The sequence below is a fragment of the Ochotona princeps genome, chromosome 2 (assembly GCF_030435755.1).
Source record: "Ochotona princeps isolate mOchPri1 chromosome 2, mOchPri1.hap1, whole genome shotgun sequence".
NCBI classification, from domain to species: Eukaryota; Metazoa; Chordata; class Mammalia; order Lagomorpha; family Ochotonidae; genus Ochotona; species Ochotona princeps.
In genome coordinates, this window is record NC_080833.1 from 40,472,449 (window position 1) to 40,488,591 (window position 16,143).

A 16,143-nucleotide genomic window follows, 5' to 3' on the forward strand; every position below is an offset into this window, starting at 1 on the left:
TCTACCCTTCTCCCTCTACAACTCTACCTTTCAAATAACATAAAAATGTACCATTAATACAGACACAGTAACATAATAATCTATAAGCACTGATAAATATAAAAATGAATTTTTGATAATACCAGGAACAACAGCACTTGGCTATCCTATTAATAACCCATAGTCACCACCGTCAAACAGTTTTAAGATAAGCCCTACTGTTTTCTTCCTTTGATTTCTTAGCCTTGGTTGGTCTAGGAACACTAGAAAAATTTCACTATTCTTTATCTTTGTGTTCCACATAGCTACAGTAAGATGAAAGAATCAAAAAAAAAATCACAATGCGGTTTTTCTTACTTTGTTAATTTTATTTTTAATATTATTTACACATGTGAGAGGGATGCAAGACTACGTGGACCTGAATAGGATGCAGCAGGTCAGGTATGGTGGAAGGTGGGTAGGACACGTTTCAGTCTTGTTTCTGTGTTTTTGTCCTCCTGTGTCCGCAGGGAGGGGAGAGAGGGCCACTCCTTCCTGTTAAACTACATCAATACCAAGGATGAGAGATATTCCTTTCTTGATGTGCAGAGATCCCAATGTGGGGAAGAGCGTTCTGAGGGTGTTAACTTGAGTGTTTTCAATAACCCTGAGACACTGTTGATTTTGTTGCTCCAGGGTTGAGAAAATCTTTGCGAGGTCTACCAGTGGACAAAGTCCACCTTAGTGCAGCCACAGACCAGGAACATGCTACAGAGCCCTCTGCCTTTCTATCCTCTGACGAGGTACTCCATGTCCTCTGCTGGCCTAGATGGGCTGGGAGTCATGTCCTCCATGTGCAACTGGACATGCTATACATTACATGGCACCAGCCACTGAGGAGGCCCAGTCCCAATACACGCACTCCAAGGTTGGACAACACATTCTGTGATTCTCCCCATGGCGAGTGTCTGAGTCTAATGGTCTAGTCCAGGCAGACTATCAAGAAAACTCGCCAGGGGTGACCTTACGTTTGACTTCTTTCAGGTGTTTGTTTATTTTTCTTGGAGAGACAGATCTACAGAGAGAAGAAAAGACAGAAAGATCTTCATCTGCTGGCTCATTCCCCAAGTGGCTGCAATAGCCAGAGTAGGGCCAATCTGAAGCCAGGAGCCTCTTCCAGGTCTCCCATACCAGTGCAGGATCCCAAGATTTTGGGCCTTTCTCTACTGCTTTCCCAGGCTACAAGTAGGGAGCTGGAAGGGAAGTAGAGCAGCTGGGACACAAACCGGTGCCCATATGGGATCCTGGCATGTGCAAGGAAAGGATTTAGCAACTCTGCCATCATGCTGGGCCCTAAATTTGACTCAAGTGTACCAGCCAGTACAGGGTCAGGTTCAGTCTTTCACCCGCACAAATTGGTAGCTGTAGCAGCCTGGACCATTCTGCCTCAGACCAGTATCTTACACAAGCTAATAGGTGCTGTAGCCCAGCCCAGCAAGCCATCCCAGTCCCTAGGCATACCACTGGGTGCCACAGCCTAACTGGGGTGACCCCCACTAGCCCTCACCAGGCCTACCCCTAGATCCAGATTTTGTGAATGCTAGCTTCTAGTGCAGCCTAGCCTGGCTAAGCCCACATCCTATCCAGCTCCCATCCATATCATGGGTGATGCTGCAGCTCAGCTGAGCCTGACCTGCTCCCCAGTCCAGCCCTCACATATACCGGCAGGTGTTGCCACTTTGTATAGCCTGCCCACCCCCAACCATGGTTCTTGTGCTCACCAGCAGTAGGTTCAGCCCAGTAAGGGAGTGCCAGCAATTCCCCTGCCAGGTTTGTTCCTGGCCCCAGATCTTGCACCTGCCAGAAGGCACTGCAGCCCAGCAAGACATGACTTGCATGCAGTTCCAGCACTTGTCTGCTAGTGCTGCAGCCTGGCTTAGCTGGCCCATATCCATTTCGGCTCTTGTGCATGTCAATAGGTGCAGAAGCTTAGCAAAGTTTGGCCCACCCTGAGACCAGCCTATCCACAGTCCAAGCGCTCACACTTACCAATGGAAGCAGCAGCCTAGCAAGGGAGTTTCCAGAGTTCCCCTATCTAACCCATTCCCAGCCCCAAATCTTGTGTGTGCCATGAAGTGCTGCAGCCCAGACTGAGATGACCACTCCCAGTCTTGGCATTCACCAGCAGATACTACAGCCTAGCCTGACTTAGCCTGGTCCATACCCAGTTCCAGCTCTGGCCCATGGGTGCCGCAGCCTAACCCAGCCTGACATACCCCCAGCTCACATGTGAACTGGTAGATATCACAGTCCAACTCAGCCTGGCCTGCACCCCATCCTGGCTCACATTCAAACACTAGTGTGTGATGTGAACTGACCCTGCCTTGGCGGTTCCAAGAACTAGCTCACACATGTGCCCAAACAGGGGCTGCAGCCCAGCCTGGCCTAACCTGCTCCCTGCCCCAGCTCCTGTACTCACCAAAGGGAGCTGTGCCTAGAAGGACAGTTTCCCAAGTTCCCCTACCAGGCCTGCTCCCAGCCCTGATCCTTTGTGTGCTATCAGATGCTGTTGTCCACACTGACATGGTTGGTCCCCAGTCCTGTCACTTGCCTGACTGGTCTGCACCCATTCTGGCTCTCACCAATGGATGACATAGCCTAATTCAGCCTGGTCTACCACCTGACTCGGCTCTCATGTGACCCAGCAGGTGCCATGGCCTAGTTTGGCCTATCCCACACCCATTCTGGCTCTCACAAGCAATAGCAGGTGCAGGTCCCGGCCCAGTTTGGCCTGCCCCCAGACCACATGCATGCCAATAGGTGCAGTAGACTTGCCTAGCCTGGTCCACTCATAGCCCTGGCTATAGCACTTATCGGTGGGAGATGCAGCCCAGCAAGGGAGTCCCCAGAGTTTCCCAACCAGGTCCATTCCCAGCACCGGGTCTGGTGGGTGTTTTGACTCAGCCTGGAATGGCCCAACTGAAGTCTCAGTTTTCACTGGTGGGTGTTACAGCCCAGCCCAGCCAGGCATAGTCTACACCCTGTCCTGACTCCCATGTACCAGCAGGTGCTAAGCCGTGACCCAGCCCAGCCTGGCCCCAGATCCAGCTCACAAATGCTGCAGCTTTGCCTGGTCTGTTCACCTCCAGTTCCGGCTCCTGTGTTACCCCAAGGGAGCTGTGGACTAGCAGGGGAATTCCCCAAGTTCCCCTACCAGGCCTGCTCCCAGTCCTGGATCTCACACATCCCTGCTTGGAATGGTCTAACCTAAGTTCCAGGCCTTGCATGCCGGAAGGTGTTGCAGCCTAGTACCACTTGGCTTCCTCCCAACCCCAGGCACCATGAGTGTCAGGTGGGTTCCCGTGAGGTAAGTTCCATGGTCCAGCCTGGCTTGGGCAATCACAACCCACACCTCTCCATGTAAACCATCAGATGCTGCAGTCCCAGAGATAAGCCCACAATTCCTGTACAGAATCTGCTTCCAGATCCAGTTCTCTCGCATTCTGGTGGGTGCTGTGGCCCAGCTTGATGTGCCCCACCCCTGTTCCAGCACTTGTGAGTAGATACTGCAGTCCAGCCCAACAAGGCATGCTCCCCAGCCCCAGGTTTTACAAGGAGCAGTGGGTGGCAGGTGATGCTGTTTAGCCCAACCCAGTTCTCCCACATGGGCAAATACCCTGGCCTGACTTAAACATACCCTCTGGTTCCCCCCCTCTAAACTACTCCATCTCAGTTCCTCTGCCCCCCTGCAAGTGCAATAGCCTGGTCTGTGGAAGACTCCAGAAATCATTCCTTTCATGTCAAATATGCCCTCATCAACTCCCACTCCAATACATTCCCAGACCTCTTCCCTAGGCAGCCCCTCAGCAGCCCTTTCCCTACCTGGGGGCCCAGGTGGCATGTCTCAGTCAGTTTCCTGCCTTCCCACTTATTTAAAAAAAAAGAGAGAGAGAGAGGAGGTGTAATAAACAATTATGCTGCCATGCTGGTATAGTAAAAGGCAAAAGATTTTCACAATCTGAAGAGAAAATACAGTATACCATACTGGTATAGTTAACACAAAGTTGACACTAACCAGGCGCAGAGTGCCAGCCAGCTATTGGCTGCTTTTCTCACAGCATGGATTGGTGCTACAGCCTATGCAATGTAGGCAGTTGTCTACAACTGGGGACAAAGCAGTTTTAACATGCTTTTTAAAAGACAACATGAGGCACCAGTCCAATAATTCAACCAGATAATTCTCCACCTACAAGCACCAGTACCCTACATGAACGTCAGTTCATGTCCCTGCTGCTCCACTTCCTATCCAGCTCCCGGCTATGGCTTGTGAAAGCAGAAGATGACCCAAACTCTTGGACCCCAGACTCATGTGGCAGACCCCAAAGAAGCTCCTGGATACTGGCTTTGCATCAGTTTGGCTCCAGCCTTGTAGCCACCTGGGGAGTGAACCAGCAGATGGAAGATCTGCCTGTCCTTTCCTCTGTAAGTAAAAAAAAGGCAGCATGATAAACAGTAGTACTATCAGAATTTTCTACTACTGCATCATAACAACAGAAAAAGGAAACATGTTTCCCCATTGGAGAAGGGGGAAAAGCTACCTAAAGAGAAGCAAACTTCATCCTTCTTTAAAATATAATGTTCTACCGCAAATTTCCACAAATTTTACATGCACTTCATAATTTTAACCTTTTCAAACCACATCTCTTTTTAAATTATTCTTGTAAATCGTCGTTACAAAGAGACATATATTCCAAGTTTTCTTTAAAGAAATTTATTTTTGATGATTTTTCACACAGTAGAGAAGAATGCATGCCCACATGGACCACCAACGGGGGGGGGGGGGGGGGGAAGGGTCAATGAAAGGGGGAAAGTGGATGAGACAATTGCTTCCAATTTTTTTTTCTTCCGGTATCTGGGGGTAGGAGGGAGAGATAGGGAAAGGGCCATTCCCAGCAGCCTAAACACACTAGTGCCTGGGGCTGGTGGGGGGTGGAGGTGTCACCCAGTGTCATCCCAGGGTCCCCGATGTGGAGCATATTCCAAGGGTACTGTTTAAGTGGTTTCGATAGTTATGACTCTGTGATGAGGAAAGCAAGGATGAGGAAATCCTTTCAAGATCCACTGTCTGACACAGTCTACCTCACAGGCACCACTCATCCACTCACTGTAAAAGCTTGGCCAGAAGAACTGTCCATGGCTGGGCTGAAACATCCAACAGCAAGAATCAGTTTGGGTTGAAGGCCAGTCAGGAAAAGCCACTGTTCCTGCTAGGACAGGAGGTGAACTGAACAGGACTGGCTCATGGACCCCCTGGTATGCACAAATCTGGCATTGGGAGAGGTTCTAATGAAGGAGCCTGGGCAACCCCTCTGACAGGACACAGTCCCTGCAGGTAAGCACAAGAAGCATGATAGGAAACAGCCCAGAACAGGCCATGGAAAGTTTCCCACTGGCACACATTTGGCATGGGTCGGGGACAGACCAGGCTGAATCAGTTCACGTCACCCACTGGCAAATCCGAGCACCAGAACAGAGTGTGTGTTGGGCCAGGTTTGGTCGCAACAAAAACCAGTGCACATTACGGAATGCCAGGGTGAGGTTGCCTGTACTGGATGTGACTGCAGCACCCAACCAGCACGCGTGAGAACCAGAGAGGGAGGGGGCAGAGCCGGCAGGGGTCAGATCAGACTAAGCAGGGCTACAACACCTGTGCACCTCACGTGGACTAGATTAGGGAAAAGCCAGGCGGGGCTGATATTCCTACTGGTGCAAACAAAATTAGAGTGCGTGAGGGTTGTTTGGGCTTAGCCACAGCGTCAGATGGCAGAAGCTGGCACTGGGGGCTAATTCTGTCAAGTCAAACCACAGAACCACCTAAAGAGTGCATAATCTGGGAGTGGGAGTGGCCTGGGAGGGAAATAGTGGGCTCCTCCCTCTTGGGTTACCACTTCCACAGGAGGCACAAAAACTAGGATGGGGGCTGGGGTGGCTAGACAGAGACACCCAACAGCATCTGTTTGGACTGCATAGTGGAGCTGGTTAGATGGAACAAAACCTTAATATCCACTGACATGTATAAGAGCCGAATGGGATGTGGGACAGACTGGACTAGTCTGCTACACATACTGGCAAACCAGGGTAGGGGGCGGGCCTGGCGGGGGGGGTTATTGTGGGTCGCCCCAACTAGGCTGCAGCTTCCACTGGGTTATGCGAGGGCCAAGTATGTGCTGGGAAGAACCAGGCTGGACTGCAACACCCATTGGTTCCAGTGGAAGTCGGGGCTGAAAACAGAATCAACCCAGCAACTGCAACCACCAGCTGATGGAGTGATGGACTGTACCGGGCCCTGTGCTTGCTAGTACATAAAAGAATCTGGACTGGGAACACCTCAGATAAAGTTTATTTGGAGATCTCCCCAATCAAAATTCTGGACTCAGAACCCTAACCAAAGAAAGACAGAAGACAGAACAAGTTAATCAACCACCTCAGCTATATGTTGGCAGAGAAATACTGGGCAAATAAAGACTCTAAGATGGACTATGTCAATCAGTGGATTCTTCAACGACCTCATCGTGCTTGGAGTGGCGAGATTGGCAGCAATTCATAACTGGTGAACTATCACAAGCACCTGAGCAAGAATCTCAGAGCATGCCCCACATCCGGGACCTGGAGTGGGTGGGAAACTGGGTGGGGCTTCTCCCTCAATATCCCCCTTTACCTCAAATACCAGAAGGAAACAATCAATATGGAAATAATAGTCTTACCCACTTTCCTAGAGCCCTTGAACCTTTTTACCCTAACTATGTAAAGATTGTCAAAAATACAATAAAAAACAATAATTTTTTAAAAATTTTTAAAAAGAACTGTCCAGTTTGTTCTGCCCTCTATCTTCTGCCATGGTACTAAATGTACTCTGCAGGCCTCAATGAACTGATTGTCATGCCCCCCATGTGCATCTGGGCATGTCATTCACACTACAGGCTTCAGTAACCAAGGATGTTCAATTCTGACAGATGCACTCCACGATCAGACAACAGATCCTGTGATTTTCCCCGTGGTTGGAATTTTGAGTCCAGTGGTCCAGTTTGTTGACTCCCCAAAGGAGCCTCATCTGCAGCAACCCCAGACCTGACTTCTGTGTGTGCCAACCAGTTGGGGAACCAGATCAGTCTGTCACCTAAATATGCCTACACAAACACTGGTTGTTGCAGTCCTCTGGTCAGTTCTGTCCCCAGCCTCATCTCATACACAAATCAATGGATGTAGCAGCCAACCCCATCACTGCCCACCACACACACGCGGCCCAACCCAGCTGGAGTGACCCGCAATAACCCCTACCACACCTGTCCCCCCAGCCCCTACACATGCCACTACATGCAGTGGACTAGTCCAGTCTGTCCTACTCATATCCCATTCAGCTCCTGTACACACCTATGGGCATTGTGGCCTAGCTCAGCCCAACCGACCCCACTACCAAGCCCACATTTATGTTAGCAGTTTCTATCACCTGTCTAGCCAGTCCTACCACCCAGCCCTAGTTCTCATGCTCACAGGTGGGAAGTGCAGCCCATCAGAGGGGTGCCCACAGTTTTCCTACTAGACCCATTCCCAGTCATGGATCTTGCACTTCCCAGATGGTACTACTGTCTAGCCTGACTTGATTTGCCCCGAGTCCCAGCACTTGTCGGCTGATGCTGCAGCAAGGTCCAACCAGCCAGCATTTACTCTGGCTCATGCATACACCAGTGGATATAGTCACTTAGCCCAGCCTGCCTCTCCCCTAAACCCCGCTCACATGCAGGCCAATGGGTTTTATACCCCTGCCCAGCCTGGCCTGTCCCCAGTCCCAGCTCTCACACTCACCAGTGGGAGCAGTGAATCAGCAAGGAACCCCTACAGATCTACTGGGCTAGCACCACTGTCCCCCCTCACCCCAGCCCAGGAGTCTTATGTGCTGGCAGATGCTGCAGACCAGTCCAGCATGGCCTGCCTAACTTCATATTCACTAGCACCAGCAGGTGCTGCACCCTGGCTCTGCCCAGCCTGCCACTAGTTCCAGCTCATGCTGGTGGGAACTGCAGCCTAGCCCAACCTGAACAGCCCCCAGTCCTGACCCTAATGTGAACTGGTTGGCATTGCAGTTCAACGAGGCCTGTCCCACACCCTGTCAGTTCTCATATGTGTCAGTGATGTTATGAAATGGCCCAGGCAACCCTTCCCCAAGAGCTGACCCACATGTATGCCGACATGTACTATAACCTGGCCTGGTCTGAGCTGCTCCCAGCCTCGGTTCTTACACTCACCTGCAGGGACTGCGACCAACAGAGGAGTTTCCCAAGCTCCTCCATCAGGCCACCTCCCAGAGATCTCACACAAACTGCTAAGGGCTTGGTCTAGCCTGACTTAGTCCACCTCATGTCCTGGCATTCACCAGCAGTTACAGTAGCCTTGCCCAACTGGCCTACATCCATTTCAGCTCTTATCAGTGGGTGTTACAGCTCAGCCCCACCTGGCCCACCCCCAGACCCAGCTCTCACACGGTTCAACAGGTGCCAAGATCTAGGCAAGCCTGTCCTTCACATACTCTGGCTCTAGAACACTAGCAGGTGCTAGAACCTAGCCCAGTCTGGCACACCCATGCTGAAGGATGATGCAGCCATGTTAAACCCAGTTAGTCACCCCCATGCTGGCAGTTCACACTCACCAGTGGGAACTGCAGTCCAGCTGGGACATCCCCTTATCTCCCTTACCAAGCCCACTCCTAGCTACAGATTGCCTGTATGCCAACGGTTTCTCTGACCCAGCCCAGCAGAGCCTATTCCCCCGTCTTGGCTTTTGCCAATCAAATGCTGCAGCCTGTTTGGCTTGGCCTGCCCTGAGTTCCAACTCTTATTGGTGGGTGCTGCAACCCAGTCCTTCCCAGCCTGCCCCCATCCTTGGCTTTCATGCAAACTGGTTGGTGTGAGAGCCTAGCCCAGCAAACCCCACAACCCATCCCAGCTCCTGGTCCTGGTCCTGCCTGGTCCACTACCCCCTGCCCCAGAACCAACCCACATACCTGAAGACAAGTGAATCAGCTCTGCCCAGCCAGACCAACACCCAGTCCCCATCTCATGTGCTCACCAGAGGCAGCTACAGTCTATCAGGGGAGTGCCCCAAGTTTCCCCACCAGACCCACTCCCAGATCCAGATCTCACATGTGCCAGGGGGTACTAGGCCCTTACCTGGCATAGCCCACCCCCAGTCTCACCATTTGTGTGTGCTGGCAGATGTTGAGGCCTGGCACACCCCACACCCAATGCTTAGGTGCACTTGCAGATATTGTAGCCTGGACCAGCCCAGCCTGGTCCAACACCAGTTTCCATGAGTGTTGGTGAGTTCCATGATTATGCCTCATTTAGCCCATCCCCAGCAGGTACTGCAATCCTGAAAGGTACAGTGCACATAACCCCCACATAATCTGCCCCCAAACCTGGTTCTCTCATGTGCCCAGCGTAACATGATCCATCCCCTGTTCCAACACTCACTGGCAGGTACTATGGTCTAGCCTTGCCATGCCAGCCCACCAGCCCTAGCTTTCATGCATACCAATGGGTAGTGGTTGATTCCAACTAGCCTAGCTTGGGTCTCCAACATGGGCAGGTGCACTGGTCTGTCCCAACAAGATCCTCTAGTTTCCCTCCTCCAAACCACTCCAGTCTCAGCCCCCTAATTTACCTGCAAGTACAGTGCCTGGTTAGTAGACGTCTCCCAGAAGTCATTCCTAAACTGTACTGCTCAGTGGTACTTCCTCCCACACATCCCAAACCTGCTTCCCTGAGCAATCTACAACCCCTTGCCCATGAGCGTGCAGCTCCCCAAGCCCGGTCTTCCAACAGTGTGGTGCACCAACCTGGATCCCATGTACACTTAAACACAGGTCCCCAGACCCTGTGTGTCGGTGTGCCAGTGTCTGCCCCAACATATCTTTAAAAAAAATAGGCAACTATGTTGGCACACTAGTATAGTTAAAACACAAATTTGGCATTAACGAGTCCCAGAATGCTCACCAGCAATTTAACTGCTTTTCTCCCAGCACTGTTAACACTTGCCTAGGCACAAGGCAACCTAGGCATCTGCTTACAGCTGTGGTATTACACAGTATAAGCACTGCTTAGCATACCCATTTGAGAAACGCAGACATATGAGATTTACTATTTGGTAGTAAAACAGACCTGAATTCCAATTCCAGCCCTATAACTCATTATAATTACATAATTATTTAATCTGTTTAAGCCACTCCTATCTTCTAATAATAAATGTAAATAAATAATATCTGCCTCAGACTAGCTGAAGAATACCATTATGATAGAGTTCAGCAGAAGGAAAATGTTCAGAGTATGCTAGCAGCAATTATAATTAGTATTTCTAATGTCAATCTGTGAAATCAAGAATGATCTGGATTGCCCTACCTTGGAGGATAGAAAGAACAAAACAGCTAGTATTTCACCCTACTAGTCGTTACAATTTTATAGATACTGGAGGAAGACATTGCATTTCTGGGTCAAAGACAAAACATTTTGTCACACAAAGCTTTAACAATAGCCTGAGTACAGGCATTTTTTCACATCACTTGCTCAGACCATTTCTCATAGGGCGGGGGTAGGTCCACAGGGTGCCAGGTGATAACTGCACTTGCAGTAGATATAACACCAGAAAGAAATCTTGAGCTCAGGAAACATGAATCTTTTACAAAGGACATTAAGTGGGCTTGCCCTTAGCTTCTGGAGGGAGAAAGAATGGGGAGGGCTTCAAAAAATTAATGGAAATGCATATTATGTAAAAACTGTATCTAGACTTCAACACTGGGGGCTTCAAAATTAACTTGTTACAACATGTCACAACAGAATCTAGATTGAGGTACTAAGAAGGATAAGAAAAAAAGTTAGGAAAACACCCCTATCAGAGCAAAATTAATTCTACTGAAACCAAAGCAAAAACAAGTATTATACTAACATTAAAATAGTAAAATCGGGCCCGGCGGCGTGGCCTAGCGGCTAAAGTCCTCGCCTTGAAAGCCCCGGGATCCCATATGGGCGCCGGTTCTAATCCCGGCAGCTCCACTTCCCATCCAGTTCCCTGCTTGTGGCCTGGGAAAGCAGTTGAGGACGGCCCAATGCATTGGGACACTGCACCCGCGTGGGAGACCCGGAAGAGGTTCCTGGTTCCCGGCATCGGATCGGCGCGCATCGGTCCGTTGCGGCTCACTTGGGGAGTGAATCATCGGACGGAAGATCTTCCTCTCTGTCTCTCCTCTGTATATATCTGGCTGTAATAAAATGAATAAATCTTTAAAAAAAAAAAATAGTAAAATCACTGGTACTTTTATGGGGACATTTTCCCACAAAATCAGCAGTTTATAAATGGACAGGTTGGGATTCACCCCACCAAGATTTATTCATTTATTTAAAGGGCAAAAAGAGAGGCAGAAACAGATCTTCTATCTGCTGGTTCACTCCCCAAATGATCAGAACGGTCTGGGCTAGGTAAGGCTCCTGGGAAGTCCATCTAGGTCTCCCCCGTACATGAGCCACCTGCTGCCTCCCAGCCCATTCACAGGAAAGTGGATCAGAAGCACATCAGGATTCAAACTAGGCACTCTCCGATGTAGGATGTAAGTGTCCCAAGTGTTGGTTTACTGGCTGTGCCATACACTCATGTCTGGATGCTCACTTTAGCAAGGGATGAGACAGCACTGAATATGAATCCCATGTGGCAGACCATCCACCCCAACTTGCAGGGAAAATTAATCTTGTCTGTGCCCTAACTGAAGAAGACCATTGATTAACAGCAGAAATAGCCATCTTAGACAACTCAACTGGTTCAGCTTATACAACTATGACTGAAACATTAAAGTGGAGCAGATTTGCCACCCAATGGTGCCAAAACTATGGTGTCCAGATCAGCTGCAGGCAAAAGCACAGCTCTTAATGGAAATCTAAAACAAACAGGTTCGAGATCCTGAAAAAGTTAAAGAATTTCAACAGAAAACGAAACATGGTCATCCTGAAGACAAAGTACAACCAAAGTAATGATTACCAAGAAGTGGAAGTGATCCAGTCCATACAAAAACAGACCACCAAGGATCAAAGGTCATGGTTTTTTGCTATGCTCAAGCATTTTCCTTGATGATCTAAAGGCCAACGAAGGAAACACCTCCTCATTAGAACACTTTGAGAGCCAAAACTAAGCAGAAAAATTCCTAAGAAAGCTTCAACAGTCTGTCTCCAATGTAACAATGTTCCTGTTCATTCCTCTCATCCAACCAAAGTAATTTCCTACGAGTTTCAATAAGAAATCATTCAGCATCCATCTTAAAATACTGAAGTGGCTACTTTTGACTTCTTTATTTTTTTTTATTTATTTTATTTTTATCGGAAAGGCGGATATACAGAGAGGAGAGACAGAGAGGAAGATCTTCCGTCCGATGATTCACTCCTCAAGCAGCTACAATGGCTGGAACTGAGCCAGTCCGATGCCAGGAGCCTCTTCCAGGTCTCCCACGTGGGTGCAGGGTCCCAAGGCTTTGGGTTGTCCTGGATTGCTTTCCCAGGCCACAGGCAGGGAGCTGGATGGGAAGCGAGGCCGCCGGGATTAGAACCAATGCCCATACGGGATCCCGGCGCGTGCAAGGTGAGGACCTTAACCACTACGCCATCGTGCCGGGCCCAACTTCTTTATTTCTTAATCATAAAAATATCTTTCAGGAGCACCTAGTTTTCTTTAGTTCATAATGTAACAAAGATTGCACTGACATGGTCAAACTCCCAAAACCCTCAGCTATATTTAATTTCATAACTTATGAAAGTGTCTTGAACTTGATAGAGCTTATGTTGAAATCTATATTTTTTCCTCAGTTTTTAACCTTTTATTCCATTCTCATTTACTTTTTCAGTCTCCTAGTACCTTCAGCTTCCAGGTTCTAAGCTACTTGCCTTCTTGATCTGGAAGAACACATCAAGTAGGTTGGACACTATAAAACATTCTCGAAAACACAGTCTGGAACAACCAGTGCCTCTCTTCATAAAAGGAATGTAATAGATACAGAGAAAAAACTGTGTTCCAACAAGATCCACTCCTCACTTGTAGCCATCTTGGCCAGGGAACATGCCACTGCATCATTCTGATTAACCCAAATGACAGATATCTGTATTTTATCTGCTCAATCTGTCTCATAAATCATTTAGTTAAGATTATTATCATTAGGACTCCAAGTAGAACGATGAGGTCAATCTTCAGAGTAAATTTCAATCACATTCCTGTAGACCCATGTCCAAATAAGATAAAGAAATTCCATAAACCATCAGGGTCTACTTGAATACCTGATAAAGCCAGGTAGATACCTCTTACAATTCCTTTTTGTTTTTATCTTTTTTTTAACCAAAAAAAAAAAGTTAAAATACAATGCAGCATGCATCTCTACTTTCAAATCAAAAATGGACTCCCAATGAAACTGTTAAATATATCTTGATAATAGGATGCTGGACTCTCTGCTACTGTCTGTACCTACAATACCAGGATACACTTAAATAGCATAATGATGGATATGACTATTTTTGAAGAACTATACCATTGTAATAATACAAGCGAAATCAGTGGGAAGAGAGGGTTGGGGGAGGATGGGTAATCCCAGAGTCCATAGAACTGCATCATAAAATAATAATTAATTGATTTTAAAAAAAGATTTTATTTAGTTAAAAGAGCCAGAGAGAGAGAGAGAGAAATCGATCTTCTATCTGCTGGTTTACTCCCCAAACGGCTGCAATAGACAGGACTGAATCAGACCAAGTCAGGAGCTTTTACCAGGTCTCTCACATGGATACAGGGCCCAAAGACTTAGGTCAATCTCCACTGCTTTCCCAGGTGCATTAGCAGGGAGCTGGATCAGAAGTTAGACAGCTGGGACTTAAACCAGTGTCTTTACAGGATACCAATGCTGCAGACAAAAGCTTAACATGATGTGCTACCTCACTGGCCCCTAGCTCCTAAATTTCTACATTCAGCTTTCCACTTAGCCCAAGAAAATATTCTAGAAACAATGAGATTGCCTTAACCCATAGGAAAAAAAATTTTTTCAGGTAATTTTATCATTTATAAAATTCTAGTGACAGGTGAATGGCACATCAGTTGAATCACACATCCCAAATTCTATATGGGAGTGTCTGTCTGGCTATTAATTTTAACTTGTTGTGAGAGATAGGACAACAGATTATCATCCACTGGTTCAGTTGCCGAATGTACCAACAGCTCAGGCACCAGGGACCAAACTCAGGCACCAGGGACCTAACTCAAGTCTCCAAACCAGCTACTTGAGCCATAACCTGCTGCTTCCCAAGGTCTACATTAGCAGGAAACTTAAGTTAGCAGCTGGAGCCAAGAACCAAAGTCAGGCATTCTGTAAGAGACACAGGCATCTGGGTTAAACTACTCATTAACCACTGGGTTAAACTAACTCATTAACCCATCCTTGTCAAGGAAATTTTTATAAAGTCTACACAAACCCGATTTGCACCCCTCATCCACCTGGTACACTCAGCAAGCAGTACACTCAATCAACTGGTCATTATCCTCACCATCTACTACCTTATCAATCAAGCAAGTAAATTCACATAACTGCAGAATTACTCCTAACTGCCAAATAGAACGTTGTAAGCAACAAGCTGGTCACAGGTGGCTGCTAGGGAAAAAAAAGAAACATGCTCAGAAACTGTCATGGTACACTACTGAATCTTCCGAACATGATTACACTACCTTCCACACCTACCATCCTCAGCACTACCAAGAAACTAGACAAGATGAAACAATCCCAGAGAACAGCTACATTTAGCAAACAAACTATTTTACTAAGGACCAGAAAGAGGTAAAAGATGTCAAATGAGAAATGTGGGGCAATTTTTGAAAAATCTGACATTTATCCATATACCAGAGGCCTTCAGGTTTCAGGAACTATTAAAAGGTCTTCGAAATACCCTGAGTATCAGCTCAGTGTCGAATGGTTTTTACAACAGGTCTATCATTGTCAGATTAGAATGATTCAGAAAACCAGAGGTAAAAAACCATATGACATGGCCAAAGTCAACTCACTGAACTAGACCAGCAACATCACAAGCAGAAAAAGTGTCAACAGTGACACAACACTGATAACCCTGAGAGAAAGACCAAAGGTCCAATGTATCTGATCTACCAGGTGTCAACATGGACCAGACCCAATCCAACTAGTTTCTTTCATCATGTGATAGATCAATTTTGGACAGGAGTCAGAAGTCTGGCGTATTATGGTACACTCTCTATTAAAAACATAGTCAGTGCAGTTTTTGATGGTTGATATAATGGTTACTTTTTGGCAATGTAGGTTCAACTACAAAATGAGCATCCACATGAAAAATCCAGATGGTGCGATCCGCAGCTACAAACTGAGCTTTAAAGAGAGCTTTCTTTTCTTTTTTTTAAAGATTTATTCATTTTATTACAGCCAGATATACACAGAGGAGGAGAGACAGAGAGGAAGATCTTCCATCCGATGATTCACTCCCCAAGTGAGCCGCAACGGGCCGGTGCGCGCCGATCCGAAGCCGGGAACCTGGAACCTCTTCCGGGTCTCCCACGCGGGTGCAGGGTCCCAATGCATTGGGCCGTCCTCAACTGCTTTCCCAGGCCACAAGCAGGGAACTGGATGGGAAGTGGAGCTGCCAGGATAAGAACTAGCGCCCATATAGGATCCCGGGGCTTTCAAGGCGAGGACTTTAGCCGCTAGGCCACGCCGCTGGGCCCTAAAGAGAGCTTTCTAAAGTTTTTCAAGTGGGAGACCAAATAGGTAGGCAACTAGTAAAAGGCAAGCATTAATAAAAAATAAAGATCATCAAGAGGAGTTACTGGCCAGAGCCTTAAAAACAGCATTCAGTTCTGACCAATGAACGCAGCAATCATGTCCATCATCAATCTGCACAGACGGTATGGAGAGCAAACAGCTTCAAAAGCTGAGCAGACACAGATCAGCATTCAGCTAACTGAACCAGCAACAAACAAGGGCCGGCTGTAGAATGAAATCCTTGAAATGAAGACCACCCCCACCCCAACCCACTCTAAGTCAATGATTTCAATTCAAACAGTGAAACAGAGCAGTGCCATAAACCACTATGTAACCCA

General features: G+C 47.7%; 1 protein-coding gene across 1 annotated transcript in view; it reads right to left on the bottom strand.

The window, feature by feature from the left end:
* FAF1 (Fas associated factor 1) overlaps positions 1-16,143 on the bottom strand; it is a 387,381-nt gene that overhangs the window by 358,635 nt on the left and 12,603 nt on the right. The window lies entirely within an intron of this gene.